Source organism: Poecilia reticulata, linkage group LG1, assembly GCF_000633615.1.
Source record: "Poecilia reticulata strain Guanapo linkage group LG1, Guppy_female_1.0+MT, whole genome shotgun sequence".
Lineage (NCBI taxonomy): Eukaryota > Metazoa > Chordata > Actinopteri > Cyprinodontiformes > Poeciliidae > Poecilia > Poecilia reticulata.
In genome coordinates, this window is record NC_024331.1 from 31,562,473 (window position 1) to 31,573,120 (window position 10,648).

Below are 10,648 nucleotides of genomic sequence, written 5' to 3' on the forward strand. Positions count from 1 at the left end.
AGAAAAGAGAAAAACGATAAATCATTCAAGTGGAATTATTGAATTTGTTTTCATTTATTATGCAATTAATCTATTTACTGCTTATTGCATAGTTGAACTTTAAAGCATAAAGTTCTGGTATCGGAGGTATCGATAGTATCATCTCTACTCGGCGCTTCCATCAGCATCGTTACGGACCGAACCGAACCGTCAATCAATGGCATCACATTATTTCACAGGGAACGGGTCGGGGTGCCAACGCGTCTGGAGTCCAGTTGAAAATGAAGTGAGACGACGAGACAAAAGGAAGAGAGAAAGAGGGGGGGGGGGGAGCTAGCAGTGCTTGCTGGACCCTAACTGTGTGCGAGGCCTCAATTATTCATGCGGCAGTGCACATGTCAAGAGCTCATAGACAAGCACAACAGCAAGGCCGAGCACAAATCAAACAGCGCAACCGTGGGCAATGCCTAGCATGCACCTGGAGGAACACACTCAGCTCATTTCTGTTGTTTTTGGATAAACAGAGAACAAGGCTGCCTGAGTGCTGCCTGATCCTCCTTCAGAGCCACGCGCTGCTGGGGATCGCCTTTGTTTGCCCCTTTTTTTTTACACTTTATTTACCTGCTCTGGGATTTTTTTTGGCAGCGATGTCTGCGCCGGTGGGTTCCGTCTTTTCATGGTTCGTTACTCTGCTAACATCTATCATGGCCTCGGTGTTTGTGTGTCGGCCGCCCGTCTTTGCTGGTCCCCAACATGTCTGCAGCGGCGGCCTGAGGTTCATCTCCTCCAGAACGGGAGGCAACGGATGGCTCCACACTTCCATTTTCATTTTGTCTGAGTTTATCGACCACTGCCTCGCTGTCAACACTGCTTCTTCTTTCCTTATTTGGAAAAACGCGTTTTCAGTCAGTCATGCAGACTTTTTCAGGTTCATTGTTCAAGATTCCATGTAAAGGGATCAACTGTTGGCTGCTAGACTAGCTAGTCTAAATTTAAGGATAATATTTCAGGTACAAGGATTGCACAAAAAATTAATAAAAAAGCAGCTTAAGTTGAAATAAAAATAGAAAAACCTTCAGAAAAAAAAACAACAACAAGCCCCACCATTTTAAAGAATTAGAATAAAGTTTTAATCTCTGGAAAAAAAGTTTAAGCAAAGTTAGGTTGCGGTTTAAAACTTTTGCTCAATTATTTGTGTCTACAACTGTCTGCTGGTGTTTAGTAGAGCAGGTTAAGCAATCTTTTGTAACATATTTTACTTTCTGCAGAAAGCATAAAGGTTTGCATGCAAAAACACTGAGATAGTGGTGTTCAAAGTGCGGATAGGGGGCCATTTGTGGTCCCTGGAATGATTTTTTTGTGGCCTCCGACTGCAAATTAAAAATTATGCAAATGCAGGAGGTTGATGCACATGAAGAATTTTTTATTTTTAATATGGTGAAAATGATTAAATAGAAATAAAAATTGACTTGCAGTGGAAGACAATGTGAAATATGCAGTATCTCACTTCACAGAGTAAACACAGGCGGCCATGTTGGTCCGCCATGAGGAGAGCTTCCCCTTTTGACTGCTTTATCAGCATCCCATAATTTATGTTGTGTTAATTAGGTCCCAGTGGCCGGTGGCAGTGACTGATCCCACAAGGGGAAAACGCAGAGCGGAAGAGTTTTAGCAAACGTTAAGATGCCCTCAGAAATGGCACCAAACTGAGAGGCGGCCATGTCATAATTAATGCTGGTGAATTATTAATGCGGCCGTCCTCGGTGTGGCCTGCACGCTGCGATTGGTCCATGTTTATCCTGGAAGTTTTAGAGGAACTGATTCCCAGTTACTCGCAGGACAAATGTCGTTATCAGGAATTTGGCGTAAAAAAAAACCCTTGTTATTCCTGCTAATTAGCTCGGGTGGAGGTCAGCAGGTCAGGCAGAGGGTTCAGGTGGGTTCAGGTGATCCAAACAAGACAAATTTCTGCTCTCACTTTGAGCCGTGTGAAGTCTGATTTTAAAGGTGACCTATTATGTTTCCTTGAAGAGGTTAAGATAGGTCAATGGCCTAAACAAAACATGCTCATTACATTTTTTTGTACAAAATTATTCTCACATAATGAAATTTTAGTCTCCTCGGTTCTATTTTGTTACTTAAATCCAAATAAGCCGCTGCCGGCCACGCCCCAATTCAGCGTTTGCACAGATGCACAACTATACAGACACACACCTATGAAAAGCAGAAGTGGAGCCTCCTGTACAACCAACAAGAATGCAGCAAGTGGTCTCTGGATGGTAAGTCAACAACAAAACGCTTGTCTTTTCCAGCAGCATTGTTGTTTTGTTTATTCATCCCAATGAGACCGGCGATGCTGACTGGCCACGACGAAACCGTGAACTACTCAGGGAGTTTGAGTTGCTTAGTTTCTGAAAACGTGGATTCTAAGCTTTCCAATTATGTCAAACACGTGGAAATGAAAAAATAAGTTCTTCACTACAAGTGCTGTGTGCATTTATAACATTTTAGGTCTATTTGTAATTTAGAAGCACAATAAAAGAAAAATAGACACGAGTTGATTTGGCAGAAACAAAAGTTCTCTTCTGCACCATTAAATTTAAAAATTACCCACCCATTTCTATCAATTGTATTTATGTGTAGATTAAATCATTTTAGATCCATCCATTCATTTTCTTTCACCCTTGTCCCTTATTGGGGTCGGGAGGGTTGCTGCATATCTCCAGCTAACGTTCCGGGCGAGAGGCGGGGTCACCCTGGACAGGTCGCCAGTCTGTTGCAGGGCAACACAGAGACACACAAGACACACAACCACACACACACTCACACCTAGGGGCAATTTAGAGAGGCCAATTAACCTGACAGTCATGTTTTTGGACTGTGGGAGGAAACTGGAGAACCCGGAGAAAACCCACCATGCACAGGGAGAACATGGAGACTCCATGCAGAAAGACCGGGGCTGGGAATCGAACCCAGAACCTTCTTGCTGCAAGGCAACAGCTCTACCAACTGCGCCACTGTGCAGCCCATCCTTTTAGATTAAATAAAAACAGTAACTGCGAAGAAGATTATAAACAAGCTAAGTCTGAAAAGATAAAGACAAATTCAAAAGAATCAAATCATTATTTAAATAAAAAAGTAATAAAAATTGATCTGTGTCTGTTGATATGCATCTCTTATGCTGTGATAAGTTTTCAGCCACATCGTCCAGCTGCATTACTACGTGACGAAACGTGAAACGGTTCATGACGCATGATGACTGATGTGCAGGAACACACAGAGCGTCTGGCCTGTCAGAGGAAATATGAGCTTTACAGAGATCCAGGTTAGAGAGGTGGTAAACATTTTGATGAATAATGGAAGAAGATCTACTGCCGATGTGCAGGGCTGGATGTTCCAGCGGTGCGGTGCGATCCCAGGCGGGTCAGCGGACCCACTTCCACACGCCGATACACAGGATAAATATAAAGATTAGGAAAGGCAAATATCTCTCTACATAATTTTCCACTGCTCATTTCCTGGTTTTCTATATTTAACTAACTTGCAGAGAACTCTAAAACTATTTTCCATCGTAGTTGTGTTTCCATCAATCATATAATTGATATTTAAAAATTTAAAGGAAACATGCCAACTTTGAAAAAACCCATTTTTCAATAAAAAGCTTTGGTGTTTTTTTAGATCATTTTGAAATTTGTTTATTTATCAAAACTGCAATGGAAACACTTTCCATTTCCACATCATACGGGTCACATGATCAACAACCGGATGTTTCTACTGGCGCAAACCACGAAGAAGACGACAGGAAGTGGTCAGAGATGATGGAGCGGTGTGGTTTTTGATAACTTATCGAGTGAACAAACTTTTCAAGTCGGATTTTAGTTACGTTTCTCACTTAATGGAAACACAAAAATAGCTAGATTATGGATTTTTGCCATTAGCAGAATATTGACAAAGTTTTGCACATTTGTAGTAGAAATGCTGCTACTCTCATTTTTTGGTATTTGTGTCTAAGAGAGATTAATTTAGTGCCATTTGGAATAAAGCAGACATTAGTCCTGTCACAATAACAAACTTCTATGGACGATAAATTGTCCCAGACGTTATTGTAATTAATGATAATGTTATTTTGAAACCATTTTCAAGTGATTTACTGCTAGTAACAATGCAAGTAATCCCGTCAAAGATCAATAAAATTTTACTTCTAATAAAAATTTTAAGCTGGAAATGGAAGATATTTATTTATATCCAAAATAAATAAACACCCAAAACAACAAATAAAACGGACATTGAAGTAGGGCTGTAGTGATACAATAATCTCACGATACGATACACGATATTCTGCTCACGATATGATATATATTGCGATATTCCGAATAGGATACATTTCAATACACTTTTGCGATTTTCTGAAAGATTTTAGAGGGACAGAGTGATTTTGGTGACATTTTGTGACTTTTCTAGAGTTGGATTGAATTAATTCAACTGAAAACTGATTAAAAGCACCAACTACACAATACCTGGCTCTGGTTGGACACGGACACAGACTTAAAGTCGACAGCTGGACAAAATGAATCAGAGAAGTGGTGAGAAAACATGTTTCTTTTAATTGAAACAATACAATTAAAATAAAATGCACCAAGTACCTGCTCTGAATAGTTTGATACCTTTTTAACACTTAACATCTGAAGGAATCACTCTAAGCCTGATGACCGAATCACTCTCCCGGCAAAGCAAGCAGTGAGTGAGCAAGGTGCCAGTTGGATGTTACGATACTTGAGGGTGAATATCGATTTTTTTTCTAGGAAAGAAAATATCGATATATATCGCAAAATCGATATTATTATACAGCCCTACATTGAAGTCTCTGTAAACAAAATTATGATTGAGAAATAGGGTTTAGTGGGCTGCGCAGTTGGTAGAGCTGTTGCCTTGCAGCAAGAAGGTTCTGGGTTCGATTCCCGGCCCTTCTGTATAGAGTTTGCATGTTCTCCCTGTGCATGGTGGGTTTTCTCCGGGTACTCCGGTTTCCTCCCACAGTCCAAAAACTTGACTGTCAGGTTAATTGGCCTCTCCAAATTGTCCCTAGGTGTGAGTGTGTGTGTGCATGGTTGTGTGTCTCTGTGTTGCCCTGCGACAGACTGGCGACCTGTCCAGGTGACCCCGCCTCTCGCCCGGAACGTTAGCTGGAGATATGCAGCAACCCTCCCGACCCCAATAAGGGACAAGGGTGTAAAGAAAATGGATGGAAATAGGGTTTAGTAAAGACCAAATATCCAGGCTGAATACTTTTGTCATCCAGGTTTTGGTAGAAAGAGAGAAACGACTAAAACAATCTATTAGATGGAAATTATCGAGCTGGTTTTAATTTATCAGGCACTAAACTGATTTATTGTTTATGTCACAGATTTAACTGGACCATTAGAAAACGTAGAGAAAATCCTATTTGAACCCGGTTATTTTCTGAGTTGACCGTTTTTGGTTGGAAACACCGGTTCATTCACGGAGTCTTTTTAATTTAAAAGATTCATAGGTCAAAGTTCACAGATTCACCAAAGAAACACCAAACTATTCCTGTGAAAAGAGCAGGTGAAGGGCTGAAAATGAAAAAACTGCCAAGTTAAAAAAAAAAAAAACACGGCCTGGAACAAAGAATAAAATTCAAGCACTTTTCAAGAATTTCAAGGTATGTTTTCAAAGTTTTCCAGCTTCACATTTTGGAGATAAAAACAATACAAAAGAACTAAAAAAAATAAATAAAAATGTTTCAATTCACCATTTCATGACATCATTTATTACTGTTAATAATATTATTACACATTCTACAGAGTGGATGAGGGTTCAATAAGTCACTGAGCCATTGGGAATAATAAATATTCAATTTAAACAACCCAAACAAATAATCTTAACGTGAATGATCTTCCTGCTCAAATTAAATGTTTAAAAATCACAATACACAAAGAAATTGTAAAAAATAAATAAAAAAATCTTCTCGCTGAGTTTTCTGGTATTTATCAAATGGAAATAATTTAGGTTATTCTAATTGACCTAAAACAAATAAAGTTTAGTCTGATTTAATTTCAGACAGCGAAAAAAAAATGTGTGCAATTATAAAATATCTGGTTTTAACTATAAATATTGTTTTCCAGTTTTTTAATCCAGCGTTAAATCACACTTCATTACAAAACTATGCAGTTTGAATATGAAACGGTAATCAAGCAGTTTGTTAACCTTGAAAACTCCTCAATGAAATTGAAGCATTTTCAAGGACTTGCAGTCCAAGCTACAGTCGTTTCTTGGAAACACCAGGGATGACTCAAGACTTTTGCACAGTGCTGTTTGTTAATCTGTTCTTTTAATGTTAATTTCATTTGATATTTCGCTGAGTGCTGCAGCACTTTTAACAAACCAAAACCAGTTTCACACCCAGACGCTTAAATATTTCACACTCCTGGAGCAACAGGGGAATAAATAAACACGCCTTTTGAACACACTTTACACAGGAACCGCCTGACAAGTTTCATATTTTCCTCCACAAACCTGCTAAAAAGTAATAAAACTCCCCTTGAAGACGTTTAAATGGGTAATCACCACATCGCTGTAACATCACACGGACAATGAATTATTTAGATAAATGTCCAGTCGGTCTAATTTCATTAACTCTCATTCAAATCCCTCTCTATTTCCAATCTGCCCATCCTGGAAACTCTTTAGTCCAGCGACGTTAAACGAGATTAAATCATAATTATTGCAGCAGAGCTTGTTATTTAAACCAGATCAAGGGCGAGGACGACCGCTGGGACCGCAGAACGGGCAGCCATGTTGAACAGGGAGCGGTAGAGAACCGTAAATAGGTCACACGCTAGAACCTCTGCACTTTCTGAGCATTTGAATATCTGAATGTTTTCATGAGAAGAAGGATGGAAGTAAGCAGAAATAAAACTGTAAGTTCATGTCAAATAAAAATAAAAACACAATTGGTGCGGACCGTTCACACCAGAGACAGGCAGAAGGTTTGTTGTTGCCTTCGCTGACATCTTTACAGTTTGTCTGACAGAAACTTTGCTGCTGAACAAAACAAACGCACCTCTGTTTGCTGTTTGTTTGTTTTTGTTTGGCATCGTCTGAACGTTGGAGGCTTTACGCCACTCTTGCGTCAGGGAGGTTTGACTAAAGGAAAAGTTAGTCTCTCGTTTGGTTCACTGGATTCCAGTAAAGACCAGATTGAGTTGCTGCTGTTCGACGTTCACAAAGACTGGATTAATTACAACAGTGTTGGGACCGGGCTAAGAGTTGGATTATTTTGATTATTATGAGAATAAAGTCATAACATTAGTACAATAAACACACAATATTACCAGAAAAAAGACGTTTTAATGAGATAAAAGCATTGAGAAGCTCAGTTCATGTAGTTTTTTCTCTAAATAGAAACAGTGGTCAAACTTCTGCTAAATAATTTGAAACCGAGTTAAAAGATTATTTCCTTATTTGTAAAAACAAACATAACTTTGCGAGACGTTTACCAAATAGCTACTTCATTCTACTAATATTATGAGTATTTTTCTATTTCTACAAATTTTTTGGTGCATTACTACAACTTTTTTTCTTGTAAAATTATGACTTTATTGTAGTAGTACTATGATTATTTAGGTTCAAGATTTTTTCGGTAATTACTGCAACATTTTCCTGGTAAAATAACTTTTGTGAATTTTTCTTATGTTACGACTTTATTTTGTAATATGACTTTTGTTACAAGATCATTATGACTTTATGGTGATAATATTACTTTATTCTCGTTTTATAACAAATTTTGTAAATTTTTCCTCATAATGTAGTTTAATCTAGTATTATTTTAACTTTATTGTCGCTTATCTTCTAAGAATATTATGACTTTATTTGAGTAATTTAAGTTTTTTTCTTATCCTGGCCTTAATACTCCATTACTTATGACTGAATCACAAAGTTACGACAACTGAAGGTTTAACGGCCAAAAATCTGACTGGTATTTAAAAAACATTCACAATTTCAGCTACAGAAACCATGATGCTGCCATCACCGTGTGTCACTGTTGGTACGGTGTATTTTCGGTGAGTCGTGTTGCTTTTTCCAAACTAATCTTGTGTTTTCTTTGTAAGGAAAATCTTCTGCTGTCTTTTAGCTTTTATTGTTGCCCGTCACATCCAAAAGTCTCCAGACAATGTAATATATACAATGTAAACATAAATATGGTACTATTTACAATGATATACAAATACATATATATGGACACTCATCTAAATGAACCAAAGATTATTGTCACACATGGAATGAACAGAAATGCTAACCGTCTTGTAGCATTTCAGTCTCACCTTTTTATCAATTTTGGAGAAATGTTCAGTTTTTACAATATCCTCACTTCTCTCATTTATTTATTCATTTATTCACATAATAATGTTTTGTGTTAATCAGGTGTGACCTCAAGTTTAAAAGCTGAAATTGAATTAAAAGTTGCTTCCGCTGGTTTTGCACGTTTAAACAACCCAGTTATTTCAGCTTTTTTTTTTCAGCTTTTACGCTATAACATTGTATTTCACTTGAATTTTACTTATTTGATCTCAATTTGTATACATTTAGTTAGAAAAGCACGACTCTCCCTTTTGAGAGTCGCCGTATCTGAGGGGAGACTCGGTGCTCAGCCACCTCGGTCCAGTTCGCAAAATAAAACACACAGCTGGAATAACAAGTCCAAGATGTTGGATAAAATCAAGTCTCTATCCACAAAAGTCAAGAATCAACATGAAAAATGTCAATGTTTGCTCACAGAGAGGGAGGAAAAAAAGACATCTTAAAATATACATTTATTCAGAGCCTGAGAAAGATCAAACAGCAAAATTGATCTGCTCCTCCTTCAACCCTCGCTCCGCTCCGCTCCCCCCGCCCCGCGACTCCTCGCCTCGACGCCTATCGACTTTCTGCTCGGGCTATCGCCATGACGACGCAGGTTTGCCTCAATGTCGCATCTCTTCAGGCCGAAACTCTCGACTATTATGGGGTGTGCTGCTGCGACTGGAAGAATGGACAAAGCAACGTTTACACGCGTTGTAGTTCGATAAACAAATAAACTAGAAATTGTTTTGGCAGAACTTTAGAAGCAGTGGCGGAGCTAGACTTTTAAAGTCAGGGGCGCCACAGGGGGCCAAACTGTCTTCCTGGGGGGTTCATGGATGAGAATGAGAATTACTGCACACACATGCACATATATAAGTACAACACCATATGAGGAATTTGCAGATAGAAAAATCAGCAGTAAATTTCCACCAAAAAACTCCAAAATTTTTAGATTAATCTCAGAAATTTTTTTAGAAAATCTTGGAAATTTATCCATTTTAAAAGTTGATCATTTTTGACTTTGGGAAACTTCTATAATTTTTCTAGAAAATTACTGAGAATAATCTCAAAGTTTTTGATTTTTATCTAAATACTTGATTTTTTTTCTCAAACATTTCTGAGATTAATCTTAAAATTTCTTCTAACAAATTTTTGTCTTTTCAAACTCGGAAATGTCCACATTTTTTCTACATTAATCTTTCGTTTTTTTTCTAGCAAATTAGACATTTTTCAGAAACTTTTCTACAAATTTCTGAATTTTTTAGAATTAAATGTGCTTTTTTTCTACAATGGCCATAATGATCAAAACACATGATTAATTCTATATTTATTAAATTATTTTTATACTTTTAGTTATAAAAATTGACAGATTTAAACAATAATTTCACACTTTATTTACTTATTGTAATTTGGCACTCTTCTCTTGCCATAGTGCCAAAGGGGTAGCAGTTACTTAAAGAGACAGAGGCCAATTTAAAGGCAGCTCTGATGCAAAATCTAATTTCTTTAAGCCATATTTGTTATTCTGTTATTCACAGCCTTTTCTTAACTCCTGAAGGAAACATAGTTACTCGATTCAGGTAAGAAATATCAGTTTGAGCCTGGAAAACAAATAGCACCACCCCTTCAAATATTCACAATAAAGTGTGAAAAAAGTTTTCTTACATGATGAAGCTGTTGCACTAAATGAGGGTTGTTCAAAGTGTGGCTCAGGGGCCATTTGTGGCCCTCAGGATGACTTTGTTTGGCCTCTCTGTCCACAGTTAAAGAAATTATCGATAAATTTGAGATTTTCACAGACAAATAAGATCGTCTTAAATGTTTATTTAGGCCCAAGACAAAGTATTTTTGTTCATTAAAATGTTTGTTTTTATTGATTACACTTTGCTAAAACCAGCAGGCTCTGCACAAACTTTTTTGCTAAATGTAAAAAAGAAAAAATGAGGACAATATACCCCAAAAATGTTAACCTGTTATTTAATACAGCAACTGTGCAAAACCCTGTTTGTATTTTGGATCAACAACAATTTACAGATCCCTTTTCTGCAAACCTTAGATGACTTTGGTGTATTAAAATGTTTGTCTATTTAGTAAATTGATCAATATATTAATAACAAATGTTAAGAAACAAATATTTACAGGCTTTTTTTTTTTTTTTTTAAAGTGTGACCTTCAAGAAAACTTAGCAATTCTAGCCCCAATGGCAACAAGTTTGGACACTGGATAATAAAAATCAGTATTTTGTTTGTTTCAAGTTGTTTTTCTGTCTTTCGGATAATATTTTATTTTTTTCATATTTGTTTTG